General features: G+C 36.9%; 1 protein-coding gene across 2 annotated transcripts in view; it reads left to right on the top strand.

Annotated features, from left to right (window-relative positions):
- The window catches only part of LOC145681179 (uncharacterized), a gene marked incomplete at its 5' end in the record, with an annotated part of 393,968 nt that overhangs the window by 174,821 nt on the left and 198,136 nt on the right, over positions 1–21,011 (top strand).

Below are 21,011 nucleotides of genomic sequence, written 5' to 3'. Positions count from 1 at the left end.
GTTAACTTCTGAGTTATCGACATTTTTTTCTTTTCTACATTATTTCTTTTTAGTCATTCGTGTTTCATTTCCTAGAGATTAGTAGGCCTACTCTATCTTCTAGCACATAAGTTAAACTTTTGTTCTTCAATATATCCGTCAGAGCGTACGTTTGTCAGTATATCTGTCAAAGCGTACTTCGATATTCTTGTTATACTGTAGCTGTGCAATGATTTAGCAATAATCTTCCGGATACAAACTTGAATACCATTTTATACTGATAATCAGTAGCGGATTTAGAAAAGTATTTGGGGGGGGGGTTCTTATTAATGTTTAGCTTTTCTAAAAATACCTAATTTTTATTTGAGAAGAGCTTGAAGTTTATGAGTAAAGGCATAACAAATATTTCGTTTGTTTTAGAAATTCTGTAATTTCGGGGTACAAGTTTCACCCGTAAAACATCCCCACCCTAACCCCCTTCGCATCCGTCACTGCTGGTAATTAGTAATAACAACGATTTAAAAACGGTAAGAAAGGAAGTCGGCCAGAACTCACAGTACACGCATATTTCTACATTCACAGATACAATTAGTAAAACTTTTGTCAAAATGGTCGAATGCGGGGTTGAATCCCGGACTTCACGATGTAAGAGCAAAAGCTAACCACTCACTCATTGCTGTTTTGCAGTTGTGCTTAACTTTCTCTCTCTCTCTATGGCCTATGGAATCCGAAGATTCAATGCCGCGTTCACAAAAGCTCTCCACCTACTTTTCAATCCTTAGCAACTGGATCCAGTTTTTACTTTGTATTCCTATTTCTGCGAGATCCAATTTAATATTTTCCTCTCAGCTGCACCTAAGTCTTCCTGATGGACGTTTACCGATTGGATTTCCAGTTAAAACTCTGAAAGCGTTTCTACCTTCTTCCATTCTGGCTGCATGATCTGCCTCCCTGAGTCTCCTAGACTTGATGACGGTAACTATGTTTGGTAAACCGTATAAATTATGCAGTTCTTCGTTATGAAGTCCCCTCATTCCCGTTCCTCTTGGGTCCGAATATTCGTCTCAGGATTTTATTTTCAAATACTTTCAGTCTGCGTTCTTCCCTCAAGCGACCATGTTTCACAACCATAAAACACAACAGTCATGATTATCGTTTTATATATTTTAAGCTTCAAATTCCTCGACAGAATTCGCGACGACAAAATACTTTGAACTGAATAATAACGCGAATTCCCTGCTTTCAGTCGATATTTAATTTCTTTGTGGATATGATTTTGGTCTGGTGATATTGATCCCAGATATTTGAAAGTATCCACTTTATCGAAAGTATTATTTGATATTTTAACGCATCCATAATTTGCCATAATACGATCCCGGTGAATTTCCATGTATTTAGTTTTCTCTGCATTTACTTCTAAACTCAAGTCACTGCAAGCGTTTAATAAGGACTCAATTTCTTTCTATTGTTCTCCTATTATCCGCTATTAAATTTACATCATCAGCATACGCCGTAACCTGGTGAATACAATTCAGCTCTAGGGCCTGGTTGCTATCTTTAATTTTCCTTATAGCGTACTCCGGAACAAAGATGAACAATAATGGCGATAACCAGTGGCGTAGCACACTTTTGCGCCCCCCCCCCCCGCAAAGTATAGAGAAGGGGCCCTAGTTGTAAAGCCGGTAGAAGTAAGATTGAAGTTCTACTTCTTTAAATCTTTATTCATCGCAAGACTTCGGGGCCCCCTATACGTCGGGGCCCCCCGCACTGCGGGGGTTGCGGGGGCAGCTGCTACGCCACTGGCGATAACGCATCTCCTTGTTTCAGGCCATTCTCGACGTGGAAGCTCATGGACAAGAATTTTTCTGCTCGGACTTTACTCTGGGATTCATTTAAACACATTTTAATTAATATAACTAGCTTTTTCGGTATTCCGAATTCTGTAAGAATGTTGTACACTGTTTGCCTCCTATCCGAGTCGTAAACCTTTTTAAAACCAATGAAAAGCTGATGTACTGGATAATATATTCCCATTTCTTTTCGAGTATTTATCGAATAGTAAATATCTGATCGATAGTTGATCGATTTCCCTAAATCCACACTGATAATCTCCAATAATTTCATCTGGTATGGAATCAAATCTTGTTAATAGAATGTTAAGAGAAAAATGCCTCGATAATTATTACATTCAGTTTTTTCGCCTTTCTTGTGAATTGGAACAGTGATTGATTCTTTCCACTCTTCTTAAATGTATTCCATAGTTTTTTTCTAGTTTCGTAGTGATATGTTGAATTCCTGTCGTTAAAAATTCAGAAACCTTCAGGACTGGGTAAACCGTGATGGTGGTTATAAGTCAAGGAAACCGCACGGTCAGATGAAAAGCCTATTACGCATATGATCCATTAACAGAAAATTTGGTACTTTCCCGATTCTGAACAAGCTTAAGGAACAGTCAGTGCATTATAGAATTCGGAATTTTACCGATTTTGCAGATTCCAAGCACGTGATATGTGGTAACATTATTACGTGTGTGATCAATGAATGAAAAATTTGTTCGAAATATTCATACAATGTATATGAAAGTTAAAACCTAAAAATTTCAAGAATGTACAGAACCACCCGAAACCAAGCTCTTCATGTGCAGCCTTTAAGATTGTCATATAAATGTATTTCTCTCTTGTTTTTATTTTTTGTTTAAAAAAAAAGTGTGATATTTTGAAGTAAAAATACTAGATACATTTTTGCTAGTTATTTGTGTATCTTTTTTAAAAACAAAGTACTTATTTTTGTGTATAAGAAGTTAAAAAATTATTTTATATAAATTGGTTAATCCTCTGGAATTCATAATGTAAATATGTTAAGGCTTTTTTAAAAAAATCTTTTCAAATTTATGGTTTATTTTAGAGGTTCTATATCATTATCTACATCAACCACTACTCAAATGAGTTCTTGTGCTGTAGAGAAGCGAAACAAAGTGTGCTTTATCAATTTAATGCAAAATTTTGAAAAAAGCCCAAAATTCCCAAGCAAAAAAGCGAAGCAGAAAAAACAGTTTTTTTTTCAAAAAAGCCGGTTTTTTTTTCCAAAAAAGACGGTTTTTTTTCCAAGCCCTTGCATCTCTAATCATGGCCCAAAATTACAAGCAAATAATAATTTACAAGTGAAATAACTAGTAAAAATATACAACATACTGTTGTAACTTCAAGAGAGGATCTGGCCCGGAAATTTCTCACACAAAAAAACAATCATCTCGTGAGAGATATCGTCATCCTGTTGAAACTACTTGCGTTCCGTATCAATTTTGTTCAAAAGTAGCCACAGAAAAACGAATAACCATGTTGCGGTACCACTGTCACGACATTCGCATTCTCGTCTTGAAAAGAAGTGCGATCCATGGACACAATGATGTCCACCACATACTTACTTGGTCGGGGATCTAACCAGGGACCCACCGTACCAAAGATAAGAGCTCTATCACCAAGCTACCATGCAACGCTCCTGGGCAACATTACACTATGGACAAACTTTGTAAATACGCCAATATTCCACCATTCCAAGTTACTTTTGGTTTCCTTAGTATTTGACATATCTTTTTGCCGCTGAGGGAGCATAAGACGTGAACTACAACTTCGATCTGTATACTTCTACCGAAAAGCGAACAAAAGTCTCCCTCATAGAGATGAGAAGGCCAACACCTTGCAGAAAATGTAATATATTATTATGAGTGAGGTGTCGTGTATTAAATCTGAACTCTACGTGAAAACACACAATAGTTTATTTACGTCACTGCTTTTACAAAACCCCTGTAAGTGTTTGTTGGTCACGTTATTTCACAGGAAAATAATTAGTATTCTGGTATGGCATTTCAATTGCGGCCGGTGATTTTTCAATGAACAGGCGGAAGACACACACATACACAACAGATACGCACGTGGGTGGAAGTTAAGTGACCATGCGCTCTGTCCCCCAAGTCCCTGCACTAATAAATCGAAGAGCTGAAACCGGTATTTGTAATGTAAACGAGAGATTTTTTCTACGGTTGATCGTTACTATAGATCATAAAGTGAAAGGAGAAAATCTTAGTTGGTGTCGGAAGGATGGGAACTCGGTGCCTGTGGGCGGACATTGGAGCTTTGACAGAGGTCATAACTCACTTGCCACTTGCATACATCACTCTTAAGCCACTGGAAGAAGTGCATTTGTCTGTCGAAGCGTGTTTGGTTTTCAAACAAAGTGGCTCTGTTACAAAACACAATTAACACTGTTTATTTACTTATTCATTTTTGTTTTGTTTTTGTTCTTTTGGGAGGTGCAGTAACAGCTCAAAGAAGACGCACTGTCTCTTCAGTGACTGAAAATTCTAATAATTGTTATTGCCAGTAGAGTATGTGCAGAACCGTCTACTTAATTGTGTTCTTGTGAATTGAGAATAAAATAGTTTGTATCAAATATAAAAATTACAAAGTAGATCAGATTATCACTTGCCAATGCAAGGAATCCCACGCTCCAGAGATAAGCGCTCTACAACTGAGCTACCATGCCTTCCGAATATTATATATATATATATGTATATATAGGGTGTTAATGAACTATACCGACAAACTGTAAGAGATGATTCCTTACATCCAAATAAGTCAAAAAGTTCCTATGGACCTGTAGGGAAAAGTGCATAGTTTCAGAGCTAGGGCTGTCCGAAATAGCGAAGAAGCCAAATTTCAAGAGGCCCTATTTCGAATTCGAGAAATCGTGGAGTGGTGGTCCTTATCAGCGTAAAGAAAGTCACGCATACGCAATCCAAAAATGCATATTTCATTAATGGTGAATGGGTGCACAGAGTATTCTCTGAGAATGAAATTCCCAGACATGCCATATGGAATTTTGAGGTAAGCTCCGACTTTATGATTGGTTCAAAGTAAGCAAACGATAAGTCTTGACAGCAGTGAACACGGAATCCTTTGGCACAATGTCGGAAATGTAAATTATCGTCAACAGCACGGTCTCTCGTACTCGGGAAAACGCATGGTGCGATGTTTTCTTTCACGCTTATAACTGAAGAAAACGTGAAATATACCGTGACGAAATACATCGCATCACATGTTATTCCGAACATAAAAAACATTGAGTTGCTTGTTCCTAACACTTCCGACTTCCCTCCGAAGCACTGGATGTCGATTGTTCCCAAGGCTTACCTCCTGCCTACTTTTGACCCTCTTTGAAATCAGGGTATATCTGAAAAGTCTATTGAGAGCATATATGAGAATTATACCCTATACACAATATCCTGCACAAACATTGAAAATTAGTGTAATATGCATTTTTGGATAGTGTATGCGTGACTTCCTTTATCCTGATAAGGACTATCATCCACAGTTTCTGGAATTCGAGACACGGCCTGTTGAAAGTTAGCTTTTTCGCGATTTTGGACAGCCCTAGCTCTGAAAATATGTACTTTCCGTAGTAGGACCATATGAACTTTTTCTCTTATTTTGATGTGAGGAATCACTTCTTACAGTTTGTCGGTATAGTTCATTAACACCCTGTATATATATTTCTTTTTCCCCTTTCTTTTTTCTTTTTCTTTTCATTTTTTCTTTTGCTATCCCTTGGGCTAGCTACCCTGTAGAGGGCTATACCCTCTTTAAGGAAAGGCATGGAACGGAAATTAAGGAATTGAAGGTTATAATCGTTGGGCTAAGAGATATTAATTTATTTATTACTTTATATACTGGGTCATTATAGTCTTTGCGACTATAATCATTTTATAGGTGAGGTAATTAACAAAAGTATATATAGTTACAAATACAATAATTATGATTACAGTGATACAAAACGATTACAGTGATACAATCTTTCTCTTTCATCCCGTCCGCTTCCGTCATTCTGATTCGACTGCTTCGATTTTGTCCATTTCGAAACAAAATTGTCAAGTATGTCCCCGTATCAGTGCTTTAACATGAACCAACACTTGAAAACAAAGTTACGTCGCGTCCCCTCCTCGCATCTACCAGTGCTTGCTTCACTAGCCGCACACAGCGGCGCCCTCTGTTATCCGCATTGGGAAACGGCAACTCGATGCAGATAAATAGTATTTTTCTCACAAGAGACTATTCGAATATGCACTAGAGGTGACGGAAAAGGAAGTAAGTCCATACACCTTCTTTATCTGTTTTCCCAGGAATCGAGGTAACTCCACTTACCTTATTATTGCAGAGGGCCCTTCAATTTTAACACCATTTGGTTCCGCACACACCTTTGGTTCCGCGCACACCTTTGGTTCCGTGGTTCGATTCCGGTGGGAGAGCATTGAGAGTAACTACCCCTAGCTAATCATGTTTGTGAAATAGTTTGTTGCCTTTAAAAGTAAAAGGGAACAGAGACTAGATTATCTTTGAATAGCTAAAAGATATAAATGGTATTGTTTATTGACGTTTAAAAGTAAGGGGGAACAGAGAGTAGTCTCAGCAAATATAATTCTTGAGTCTTTGTGGAAATGGGCTCTCTCGTTGCAAACCTACAGGTAATATTCTCAAACGTAGAATCGAACGAGAGACTTAATACGCCAACCTCGAACATTCAACTTTTTGAGTCACCGTGTTCTTAGAAGCTTATTACGTCGGCGTAGTAACAGAGATAAAACCAAGTTCAGTCACACCGACTACCATATTATTACCTCGTCATGGTGTAACAGATACGTTAGAATAACCAATAACCACCGAAGCCGAGATAACACAGAGTAATTGTAGCCATTAAGCAATATTCATTTCTTGAAGCAGATGCCAAGCGAAGCGGACAGTGAGGTAATGAATATTGCCTCCGGGCGTTATTGCTTAAACACACAACACAAACTCGGCACAGCGGAAGAGGAAAAGGCGAAAGGGGGCGTTGATGCTTGTTCAGAGATGAAAAATTACTCCTTAATAATGTCAGCCACCTTGTGCATCATATGTAGTCCCTCCTCTCTCTCTCTCTCTCTCTCTCTCTTTACGTATGAGTACAAGGGAAAGCAATAGAAGGTGAAAATTATACAGGGAATAATTGATGTTCTTATACCCAGTGCTTCAAAGTGTCATTTTATTATGAATTACCTCAGACTTTAGTTTGGAAGCAACTGTATAGCTTCTGTATAAGTTATTCTGTTGGAGAAAGTCTCGATAAGTTCACTTGCGTGTAATACCTTGGCGAGGGTTTTGCCGAGCTTGCCGGTCCCCAGGGGCGTAAAGTTCATGGAGATGCAATCGGTGCAACGACATTGCGCAAATTTTTCTAAAGATTAGATCGTTGATAATCTAAGTAATTTATGTCTTATTAACGAGGAGCAGAAAGTGCTGAAATTGCGCAAATTTCCGCCGCGACGTTGCCAACAACAGGATTTAAGGAATTGTGTGAAATTTTGCATCGAAATGAAATGTATAAAGCTATTCCTTTATGAGATATATTTTATTGCATTCTAATATTTACAAAGCAACATACTTATTTACAGAAAATTTCATTTTACAGTTTGAATGCTTGAAATTTAAATCCTACAGCTTTTAAAAATGTCATACGTGCCTTCTCATAGTTTCTCTGCGAATTCCTGAACTCAGCATACTTCCTCATGACAAACTCGCTCCTTTTGACTTCTGCTGGTCTTTGGGCCTTTGAAATTCCTTTTAATATGGACGTTATTTTCATGGCAGTTTCCGTTTGGATCTCTAACAAAGCAGAAATCACCGTATGAATATCAGGAGCAGGGAAGTAAAATTGACTATTATAATGTCTGTGAAAAGCTTCTGGTCCATTTGTCGTCCGACGCATCGTGGATGGTATAGACGCCCACATGACAGGTGGATACCTAAAATTAATAAAATAAAAAGATCCTTAGTTCATGCACACAATTATTGACAATTTATATAAAACACTAAAACATTTATAACACTAGATTCAAGAAATATTTATAGTCTTGGTCCGTAATTTGTTTACAACTATCCAAACCTGCATTTTAATCTACGTCTTACATGAAGACAGAAGAAAATTTCACTATAATTAAGTTGCATTGAGAGAAAATACCATATCAGCACAACCATTAATGTTGTGTTCAAACTAGGACAACAGTTTTTGCAGTATTAAGAGTTATTGAAGCATGTGCTACTATAGATGAAATTCAAAAGGAAGCTACTTACTTGCAACCGTCTTCTATGTAGTTTTCTAGGACGTAATCGGAAAATTTATGCCCTGTATCATCCGGCGTCATTGATATTAGTTGAGTAAAGGCATCTGATACTTCTGTTGGATGTAAATATGGCAACCCAAAAAATGCCTTTATCCATGAACCTGTAAGAAAAGCAATAATAATAATAATAATAATAATAATAATAATAATAATAATAATAATAATAATAATAATAATAATAATAATAATAATAATAATAATAATAATAATAATAATTTGTTAGAATAAGCAAGCATTGGGAAAGTAGTGAAATTGATGGATCTTACTGTTGGCTTTATAATTTCTTCATTTCGTACATTATTAGAACAGCAGTTTATTTGCTTTTAAGAATGGTGACTGAATTAAGATTCTTCAGTCAAACAGAATAAGATTCTATTTTCAACTGTATTCTGTATTAATATATAACAAAACAAAGTCCACATGGTATTATTAAATTAATAATAAAGAATAATAGACCATAATAATATCAATAATACCTAGTTCAGATTTTGGATCCATATATGCTTGTCGCAGATCATTGTCGGCTTGAATCCTCCGCCACCATGTTTGTCCCAAATGGAATCTGCAGCCACCAATGTCACAATTTGGAAACACATTCTTGATGGCTTCGTGAGCAGCTGTTTCAAAATCAACGTAAATGATTTTCAAGTCGAATCTACTGTCTAAGTTTCTTATCATCTTCCACATGGCCACATACGTATTCTTGTCTTTCTTCGGCAAAAATGCAAAACATAGAGGTAGATAATATCCATTTTTATATGCATGTATTGTATATAACTGTGTGAAATGCTTAGGAGCATAAGTGAAAGTTCCATCTGCAAATACTTCTAACCCGCTGAACTCACACAGAAAACTGAAAAGAAAATAAGATTAGTGTCAGAAAAGAAAATAGTAAACAAGACTGTAGTGTCATATCGTTAGGTGAAATGCTATGTTACGATATATTTTGTGAGAATCAAAAAAAAAAAAAAAAAAAAAAAAACTATTTTACTATAATTTGGAAATAAGACGGAAAAAGGAACTTTTCTGTTCAAGCAACTACTTCCTATTCTACTTCTTGATGCTGTAAATGAAACTCATTTCAAAGTTAATGGTTATAAATGAAATTATACTTACTCGATATTTTTCTTACACGTGAAAAGAATTATATTAGCTTCATCATCAACAAAGATGAATCTTTCTCCGTCAATTGCTATATCATCCTGCTTCTGAACCATTTGCTGTATAGCCTCTACGGTGTTTCTGGGTAGACGAGGAGTCACCTTTCTTCGATTTTTATAAATAACGTCTCGGCATCTTTTAATTTCTTTATGATCAAGTGTGTCATGATGTTCCAATTTTGAAACTTCCTGCCTTATAATTTTATTTGGCTTCTCGTTCAATTGTTCAGTGGCTCGTCGCTTACAATTCTCTCTAAGAAAATGCCGTTGAACACCATCTTCATCTTCACAATGATTATGAATATCTTTCCTTTCTAAAACTTCACTTGTATTTTCATCCATTGTTATACTAGCATTACAGCTTTTCTTAGTACATCTGAAAGAAAGGAAATAATAATTAAATCGTATCACGTGTTCTAAACTTACTATTTAAAGAAAAATGTATTCACTATTTCACTGGCAAAAATGTTATATCTTCCATCACCTTTTAACAAAGTATAGGTCCAATTGACTGACATAAATACTAATGCAGGCTTACTTATTCACTTACGAAAGTATAGGACAAATTGCCTGGCATAAATATTAAAATAGGGACTAGACACATATTTTAACAAAATATAGACCCAACTGACTGACATGGATATTAATGTAACTTTCCATTACTTAACAAAGTATAGAAGCAACTGAATGGCATAAATATTAATATAGGTTACATCACTTAACAAAATATAGGTCCAACTTCCCGACATTAATACTAATAGTGTGTTACATCTTTTAACAAAGTATATATGGATCCTATTGACTAGCATAAATACTAATATAGGCTTACAGAACTTACTAAAATATAGGTCAAGCTGACTACTGAAAATACTAATGTAGGCTTTGCATAACTTAGCAAGCTATAGGCTTATATACATGCAAAAATTATGTACTACATTAACTTACCTCCAATTTGAGCCTTTTTTTCCTTGGCGAAAGAAACGATACTTAAAGCCTCCCATTAATACACAAGGTACACCTTTTTCTGTTTTCGTCAATGTAAACTCCATTCTGAAAGTTTCACTTATGTTTCTCCAGTTTATTGCTTCCTGTTTATATTACCCTCCTCACTAAAACTTGCGATTAATTCTCGATCCTGATTGGCTCGTTGTGATTCTCGTTCCTCATTGGCTTGTTCTATTATTGGTTTATTATATCCGCAATTCGTTCGGGGTTTTAACAGAACCTGAGGAGGTCTGACATACAGTTGCTGGTGACATTTGGGAGAGTGCACAACGGAGAAGAATAAGCTTTGCAGAGAAGAATTGCTGAGATGCATTGCTTTCCTGAAGAAGGTGTTCCAACCACAACCAACATAGATAACATCAGAGATGCATTAAAACAGCAAAACGTACAGTTCACGAACCTCATTCGTGTCCAAACAAAGGAGGGACCAGCACCCATCTTGAGAATGTTTTCAACATTTGCTCTGGCCATATACGTTGAACACGCTTTGCCGACAGTCGGCTAACGGAAATGCTTTGTTATCTCTCTGGGAGTGAAGCAAATACACAGTAATTAAAGAACTGAGGCCCTTTTCAGGCCCACAAACCAATTTCAGGTCCAAAACCTTTCTAATGTACACTGTCCGGTAAATATCTTCAGGATAAAACAGTTGAGAATGCTCTAAGAGCATTGCCAGAACGAACTTTAAAAGAATGGAGAGATCTAGCGGGAAGGATAGCTGTAATTGTTCCTAGATGTAAAGGTAAATCTTTTTATCCGCACCCTCTTCTCTTTCTCGCAAAAATTAACAAAATATCATCTCTTTATGACTTATAGTTCTCGAGATATGACTGCTTAAATATCTAGAAATTCGAACTTTTTTAGTCAGTATCACGGGAACGGTAAGTCATAGAGAGATGATATCAGTGTTAATCCCTAATAGAACATTAAACATTTTCGTACTGATATTAATTGATGGCCAGTTGCACAGTGGCCACCGGTTACTATTTGCTACCAAAATATTTACCACCCTTTTAGATATTGACCAACACCAATATGACCTCTCTATGACTTACGGTTCCTCAAATAATGCTCCTTAAATCTCTGGAAATCGGCCATTTTTGGCCAATATCATGGGAACGGTAATTCATAGAGAGACGATATTGGTCTTAATCAATACCTAAGAGGATGGTAAACACTTTGGTAGCAATATTAATTGGTGGCCATTGGCCAAACCAGAACTCTTTAAGTTCGTTGAAAACCGCGGCGAGACACAACATTCGACATGCTGCTTTAGAATTCTAACTGCATGGGGCCCTATTTATCTCTAATACATCTAAGTATCATTTATAGAAAGGTGAAAGGATAGTTATTAAGATATGTGGTAGACACACCTGAAATATGTATACAAGTGCTTGTTTCTGATTGGCCAAAACTGGAAGATATAGACAAATCTTTATTTCTGATTGGTCTAACGTCTGTTCACGATATTTCAAGAGAACTTCTAGAAATATTTATATATATTGTTTATTTTATATATGTTTGTTTTCCTTACAGTATTTCAAAACTATTTGCTTTCAATAACTATATTCTTACAGTTTTAATCTTACAGTTAGATATGATACGGAAAATGAATGACTGGGACACATTCCCCAGTCACCCTCTCTAACGACGCCATTGCACACATATAATATAGATGACTGAAAATGCTATTGTTATCCATTACTTTGTATTTTTTTTTTTTTTTTGTTAAAACGACTTGCATTTTGGTGACTGTTTTTATTAGTCGATATACTTATGGTAATGATGGCAACGTTGCACAAGATTTTTTTCGCAATTTCCAATTTTGTTGCCTGCTCATTAAGGCTTTATCTGTGTCAACAGATAAGCGTGGGAAAATTTGCGCAATGTCGGTGCACCCGATGCAATAAGCATGTTCCATTGATTATTTTATTACTTTTATGGGGATAATTAACAGCCGTAGCTTAGTTGGTCTCGCGGACAACAGGATTTCTGAAACTGTGATCCACGGATCACAGGTAAATCTCGACATCTGCCCTTGTAGTCTGACAGACAGAAAAAAATAAAATTTAAGTGAATTGCTTATTACAACTATAGCTGAAAAATTCCAAATGTAGTGTGGAAATTATAACGTGCAAGCGCTTTCCATCTTCCCTTCCAGTCTTCAATTTTGAAGAAGCTTGGTTCATTAAAAACTTCTTTATCTCCACAAACAAACTCAATTTCTAACTTTAGAGGCCACGGTGGCTCAGTGGTAGAGCGTTCACCTCGGGTGCTTGGGGTCCCGGGTTCGATCCCAGCCCCCGCCAAGTGAACTTTGCGGTGGACAAACACCGTGCTCGTGAGTTTTCTCGGGGTTCTCCCGTTTCCTCCCACTTTCTTCATTTCACCATTTCATACATTACTCATCATCACCGTCTCCTTTAGCCTAACCGGCATAAGCGTGGGACGTAAAACTCAAAGATTTCATTTCATTTTTTTCAATTTCTAACTTTTGACCCTCTTCATTCCGTCCAGATCTGATGGCGATCCATTAAGTAACTCTTGAGCCTTTTGTGTCTCTCGGATGGATTCACAGACAGCGTAAATAATAAATTAGTTTCGTCAACCAAACCCCTTAAGAGTCTTCATCCCGGCGATTTTAAAATAACGCTAATTTTACAGTAATTATGTGTTATCTTCAAATAGATAAAAGATAATCGAAATGTGGAACAAGAGCGCCCTAGTCAATATTATTTTAGATAAGAAACCGTTATCACATCTCACTTATCTGCTTTCGATTTCGAGCCATTTTGAAAATCGGCATTTATTTTCGCGTTTCTAAACAGCTGAAAACGGAAAGCCACTAGGTGACTTGTGATAACGATACCTCACGCAAAATAATATTGTCTAGGACGCTCTTGTTCCATATTTCAATTATCTTTTATCTACTTAAAGATATCACATAATTACTGTAAAATTAGCGGTATTTTAATTTCGCCGGATGAAGACTCTTAATAAACGATAGGAAGACAAAAGCTGCTGAAAGCGTTAGTCTATCTTGTAGACTGGGAGATGCGTTAGGTCGGAGAAATTTTCGTTGGATCTTTCAGTGGATATCCACGGTAGTACAAGAGCCCTTCGGTGGGGACACTCGGTCGAAAAAGTGTCAAGAGCTTTTTCAGGCCAGTCATCCTGAATGAGGTTTTCCTGGGTTTTCCTCCTTTACACCAGGCAAATGCCGGGGTGGTACCTAACATATAGGTCCCAGCCCGATTCCTTTCTCCTCTTTCCCCGGATAGTGTGCTCGTTGAGAGACGTCATCCCTCAAAAACGTGACAAACCAACATGGTCATAGATGCCGAAAGCCCAGAAATCTAAATCCTAATTTTAATCCTAGTGACGGGCTAACATGGTCATAGATGCCGAAAGCCCAGAAATCTAAATCCTAATTCTAATCCTAGTGACGGGCTAACATGGTCATAGATGCAGAAAGCCCAGAAATCTAAATCCTAATTCTAATCCTAGTGAAGGGCTAACATGGTCATAGATGCCGAAAGCCCAGAAATCTAAATCCTAATTCTAATCCTAGTGACGGGCTAACATGGTCATAGATGCCGAAAGCCCAGAAATCTAAATCCTAATTCTAATCCTAGTGACGGGCCAACGTGGCCTTAGATGCAGAAAGTCCAGAAATCTAATACCTAATCCTAATCCTAGTGACGGGTTAACATGGTCATAGATGCCGAAAGCCCAGAAATCTAAATCCTAATTCTAATCCTAGTGACGGGCTAACATGGTCATAGATGCCGAAAGCCCAGAAATCTAAATCCTAATTCTAATCCTAGTGGCGGGCCAACGTGGCCTTAGATGCAGAAAGTCCAGAAATCTAATTCCTTATCCTAGTGACGGGTTAACATGGCCATAGATGCCGAAAGCCCAAAACTCTAATTCCTAATCCTAATCCTAGTGACGGGCTAACATGGTCATAGATGCCGAAAGCCCAGAAATCTAAATCCTAATTCTAATCCTAGTGACGGGCTAACATGGTCATAGATGCCGAAAGCCCAGAAATCTAAATCCTAATTCTAATTCTAATCCTAGTGACGGGCTAACATGGTCATAGATGCCGAAAGCCCAGAAATCTAAATCCTAATTCTAATCCTAGTGACGGGCTAACATGGTCATAGATGCCGAAAGCCCAGAAATCTAAATCCTAATTCTAATCCTAATGACGAGCTAATATGGCCATAGAGGCCGAAAGCTAAGAAAACTAATTCCTAATCCTAATCCTAGTGATGGACTAACATGACCATAGATGCCGAAAGCCAAGAAATCTAATTCCTAATCCTAATCCTAGTGACGGGCTAATATGGCCATAGATGCCGAAAGCCCAGAAATCTAAATCCTAATTCTAAACTTAAGAAGAGTCCCTGTCAGAGCCGCCCCACGTTGTTCATGGCATCATGCTGCATTTTCTAACACATTTCTTTTATAGCGCCGCGGTGGCTCAGCGGTAGAACATTCACTTCTGTTGCGTGAAGTCGCTGGTTCGTTCCCAGCCCACGTTACAAGTAAAATTTGTGGTGGACAAACACCGTGTGCTTGGGTTTTCTTTCTATCGCTGCCTCCCACTTACTTCATTCCACCATCTGATCATTACTGTCTCGTGGGACGTTAAACTTTAAAAAGAAAAACTTTTATTCCAACAAATAATCAATAGATTAAGTGGGTTACGCCTTCTCAATAGTTAGAAATATGTAGGCATGAAGAGTTTTGGTGTGCTTAGTAAGACTGACCTCTGAGTAAGTCATTTCTTTGAGCTACAAGAGCGTGCATTTAGTCGTATACTTTCTCTGCAGCGGTTGCTGTTGTTATTAGAGAAATAACTGTTGCGGAAGACATTATAAAACAAAAACCTGGTCGTAAGCAAATAAGTGGGTGGGAAGACCCCGTAGCAGCCTTGGGTGGCATTTACACAAGTTATGTATGCATAACGTTAATGTCCTCCAGGGAGACTCACAGTAGAGATAAACAAAACAAGTTCTCTACATCTTCAAACAATCAACGCGTTAACTTTCTTTCGAAATCATCCACGCAGTTCATCGCTACTCGCATCTAGAATATGGAAATTTCTCCATCTTTTCCACCTCTAAAGAAAGTGATTGCTCCATTGAAATCCAACAATCTTTGAATTACAATCATATTAAATTAAAGTTCATAACAGTGAAGATCATTGAAGAGAGAAGAGAATAGTCACATGCTAGAGCAGTGGTTCTCAAACTTTCCGATAATCTGGACCCCCTCTTCATTCGGAAAGTGATCTGCGGACACCCTTGCAATGCTATCCGAAATTTCACATGGTATTATATATATATATATATATATATATACTAGTTGGAATTACCACTAACAAGAAAAAGATAAAAAAATAATGCAATAAGTAATTTATCCTAAAGATACATGGTTGCTTCCTAATGAACGAAGTTTCAATTGAAAATGCAGTAACTTTCAAGATTTTTTTTTTTTTTTTTTTTTTTTTTTTTTTAAGGAAACCCACTTGATAAACAATGTTCTCAGATGTGGGGTCACTAATGTGAAGAATAAAATTCTTCTTTTTTTTTTTTTTTTTTTTTTTTTTTTTTTTTTTTTCCATAATTGCATTGAAATCTGGAATAACTTTTGCCACTATCAATCTTAGGCCCGATTCCACATTAAGACTATTTCGCTTTAAGGTTTTAATACTACGAAGAGCAGAAAACGTCTTTTCATATAAGTATGTGGTAAGGAAAGGCATCAAATGTTGCAATGCCTTCTTAGACAACTCTTTATATTCATAACGCACACGCAACCAAAAGCTACAAAGTGCATTTTCTTTGAAAACGTTTAACCATGAAGTATCGTAGGGTGGTTCCAATAGCTGTTCTTCTTCTGTGTTAGAGCTATTCATACCTTGTATGTAATGAATTTCTACATTAGTGAAAGGATTTTCAATCCAACCATTATCAGGTTGTGGGAGGGGAAAATATTCTCGAAAACTTGCACCTAATGCTCTCAAATGTCCTACAAGTGTTTTTGTGCAACTTAGCAGAGTGTTTTTCACCTGAAGAACCAATGAAGTACTAGAACACTGGTAATGATGAATAGTTATTGTTTTGCACTCGTAATGCCCACAGCTGCGAGTTCCATCTTATTACAACTCATTTAAATTTTTAGGGTTGCGGACCCCCTGGTTAAGTCCCACGGACTCCACTTTGAGGACCACTGTGCTAGAGGATTGTAATGCTATTAAGATCATGCTAGTGGACCTTATAAAATTGTAATATTATTAGGATTACGCTAGGGGACCTTATGAGACTGTAGCGTTATTAAGATTACGCTAGTCAGCTTTATTAGATTGTAATGTTACTAGGATCACCTTATAAAATTGTAACATTATTAGGATCATGCTAGTGGACTTTATCAGATTCTAATGTTATTAGAATCACGCTAGTGGGCCTTATAGGGTTGTAATGTTACTAGGATTATGCTAGTTGATCTTATAAGATTATCATGTTACTTGGATTAGCTAGTGAGTATTGTAAGATTGTAATGTTACTGGGATCACAATAATGGACCTTATAAGATTGTAATTTTACTAGGATCACGCTAGTGGGCTTTATAAGATTGTAATGTCACTAGGGTCAATATAGTGGGCCCTATAAGACTGGAGTGCTATTAGGATCACGCTAGTGGACTTACAAGATTGTAATATTATTAGGATTACACTAGTGGGTCTTATAAGATTGTAATGTTACTAGAATCACACTAATGGACCTTGTAAGGTTGTAATGTTACTAGGTTCACGCTAATTTGCCTTATAAGGTTGTAATGTTACTATGATCACGCTAGTGGGCCTTATAAGATTGTAATGCTATTAAGATCACACTAGTGGGCCTTACAAGATTGTAATTATCCACATAGGTCATCTCTGCTCGCATCTAGAATATGGAAATTTCTCCATCCTTTCCACCTCTAAAGAAAGTGATTGCTCCATCGAAATCCAACAGTCTTTGAATTTACAAGCATAATATCAAATTAATTTTCACAACAGTATAAAATCATTGAATGTTTGCAAGAGAGAAGAGGATAGTTACATGTAAGAAATTTATTGAACGCCAATACGTACATCGAAGACAACTTGCTGCTTAAACCCACAATGTAGCTATGGTTCTTATTATATATCAGTATTTGAGTTATCCTTGTTGCGGGTTGCATAAAAATTTGGCCGAAAATATTTAAATATTCCTAATCCTTATTATAAACTAAAGGCATCTCAATATTTCAGTCCTGCTTATTCTGATGGTTCACATTAAGGCCAGGGGCGAATCCACAGGGTACCACCTTGTCCAGACACCCCCACCAAATTTCTTAACTAACATTTGTAGGCTTTCTTAAGGCAACTATACTTCTTTAACATAGCAATGATTGATGTAGGCTAAAGATTTGATTTTAGGCCTTATTTGTACTCATTTTTTCTTATAAAAACAATCTAGTTCAATCATTTTTCTTCAAAATATAGGTGCCAGTAATTAACAATTTACTTATAGTCTTTCCGGGTGCAGAATTGACAGCTTCAATATTACATAGACATATTAGACCGCCTTCAAACATTTTGGACCCCTCCTAGCAAAACATTTCTGTGTGTACGGCTGAGTCAAGCTAATAGTTGTCGCTAATTGCGCTGCCTCGTACATAATGTCAAGAGATGTTGCTACCTGCAGGCTAGCAGGCCATTTGTGACACAAGCCGAAGACATGGGAGGAACAACTAGTATCCATAATACTCATTTACGACCATTGGTTATAACTTTTTTTTTTTTTTTAAGGCTAAAGGAGACGCATTAATGGCAACGGTGGCTTAGTTGTCGTCTATTCGAGCGCTTACCTCTGGTGCGTGGTGTTCCTGATTCAATCCCCGATCAAGTAAGTTTGTGATGGACAACACAGTGCATGTGTTTTTTTCGGTGTACTCCCGTTTCCTTCCACTTTCTCATTTCACCAATTTCTCCATTTTCATTCACTTGGTTTAATTATTGTCTTTCTAAGCCTAAAAGGCACGATCGTGAGACATTATAGTCAAAAATTTAATTCCTTTTCATTTTGTGAAAGAATTGGTGAAATGACAGTGTTGGAATAACGGAAGAACCCCGGGAAAACCCACTGACACAATGTTGTCCAGCATAGATACATGACATAAGATTGAATCAGGTAGCCTCTCGTAATATAGATGGGCGCTTAAACATTTTTTTCGAACCGAACACTTGTCTCAGTGGTTAGTTGGATTAGATTTAAGGGTCCTTTCAGCAGCGAGGCTATATGAGATGGACCTACAGTTTAAATTAGGATCTGAAACATATAAACTCCGCCAGGAATTGAACCTGGGTCTCCTGCGCAGATGACTCGTACGCTAATCATATAAATACGATGTCTATATGATTTCGATGAATTTTATCCAGTAATACCAACCCGAAGTGTTACAAATTCCCATCGCGAGAGAGAGAAATTTCCATTTTGCTCTTGAATTTTCCACGCTATACTAACTTAATTACAAAAATTGAAAGATTGTAGAATATGAAAAATGAAACTACTGTTTGTCACTCACTTTCTCGAAAATATGAGTAAATTATCCGTAAATTTCAATCTTCTACGTTTATCGAATAGTTTATGACTTAGTATTTTCTTTAATTGAAAGAAACAATTAATTACGTTGACGAAAACGAGTACATGTTTTTGTCAGAACTTCATATTTCCATAACGGGTTTGTGCTGTAGTCTTCTAGGGAGTGTAATAAAACTAGACAAGGTTCGTTGTCGAGTCAATACGAAATTTTTGGAAGTTGGTTGTTTCTCGTTTGGTACTTTACTTCCTTCTTTTTCTTTCTTTCTCTTTTTGTTTAACATCTGACTACAAATTACGTTTCTTGTTTTCTACTTGTTGCTTAAGATTTTCAAGCCACTGCGTCAATCATTTCCATACTAGCATGCATTTTTCAGTAACAAAATTTGAGAATTAGTAATGGTTTCACGCTGCTAAAGACTGATTAGACTACTTCCCGTCCATTAATAATTCTTGTTAGTGTTGATGAAGTAACTACAGTGTATGAAAAATCTCATATATCCTGGCAAATTCTACAAAAATGCCCTTAATGCCTATTCGAGAAATTGTCAAAAATCCCACAAAATGAGAATTTTCCCACGGGTTGGCATCACTGATTTCAACACTGTCTTTTCATCAACAAATTACCTTACAATCTTATAAATTTGAATCATAAAATTACCAATTTTTGGAAGGTATAAAATAAATCTGCACCAATAATAATGTGTTCATTCCCTTTTTTATTATTCTACATGATTAAACAGTTGTCGATGAATTGAAATAAGAAAGTAAGACTTGAACAAGTTTGGTCAGTTAGTTTTTATCAGATTTTGGTGACTGCGGACATCGTTTCTTTCCCGACGAGAGAGCCCTCTATTGTTTATTTCTATTATTATTATTATTTATTCACGAGAAGTGGAAAGTCACGGTACGGTAATGCTTGTTGTGTTCCTCGACACGGTTCCTATCTCTATTATGATGTAAGAAAATCTTTTTCACGTCATTTCCTGTTTCACTTGGTGTGACTAATAAAAAGCTGTATGGCTATAACAAAAAAATGTACGAAAAGAATGAATCGAGATGAAAATGATTAAAAAAAGAAAGGAAGAAAAAACAAAGCGAATGATGAACGCTGCGGGGTGGAAGATTGGACTATTACAAACGTGGTGCATGAGTTTTTCATTCAACAGTTTATGGAAATCAGTATACCACGGAAGTTACTTTCATTGAATACTGATGACCCTGTGACGATAAATCATATTTGACGTTTATGTTGGACCAAATATTATAGTATCTAATGGAAATACACTTTCGAGCTTTTCTTATGTTGGACCAAATATTATAGTATCTAATGGAAATACACTTTCGAGCTTTTCTTACGTTAGTAATACAATTTTCATTCAAGATGAGTCGGTACAGAAAAATAAGTAGATTTGAAAGATGAAGGTAGGCTTAGATTTTCCGAAAGTCCTCGTTGGCTTACAACTAAAGTGCCATTTTCAAAACATTAAGGAAGAAGGCTTCCCCAAAAATGAACTGTACTGTTCCCGAAAATTGTATATGAATTATTCGAGTTTAATAGTATTGTTGTAAGCTTCTAGTTTCAGATTAAACTCTTTGATGCAAACTTCACATTTTTTGAGCAGACACGGTGGTTCAGTGATAGATCGCTTACCTTTGGTGCTTAAGGTCCCTAGTTCGAGTCCCGGCCAGACAACATTGTGTCTATGCTTTATCTCCGGGTACTCGTTTCCTCCTCGGGGCCGCGGTGGCTCAGTGGTAGAGCGTTCACCTCTGGTGCTTGGGGTCACGGGTTCGATCCCAGCCCCCGCCAAGTGAACTTTGTGGATGGTGGACAAACACCGTGTGCGTGAGTTTTCTCGGGGTTCTCCCACTTTCTTCATTCCACCATTTCATTTATTACTCATCACCACCGTCTCCTTTAGCCTAACCGGCATAATCGTGGGATATTAAACTGAAAGCTTTTTAACATTTTTTTTTAATGTTATTAACAGTCATTCTTGTGATGGCCCCCATTTTTCA

The sequence above is a fragment of the Thermobia domestica genome, chromosome 3 (genome assembly GCF_964235325.1).
Source record: "Thermobia domestica chromosome 3, izTheDome1.hap1.1, whole genome shotgun sequence".
NCBI lineage: Eukaryota > Metazoa > Arthropoda > Insecta > Zygentoma > Lepismatidae > Thermobia > Thermobia domestica.
Note: the sequence above shows the minus strand (reverse complement) of the source record. Positions and strands in the feature narration are given on the sequence as shown.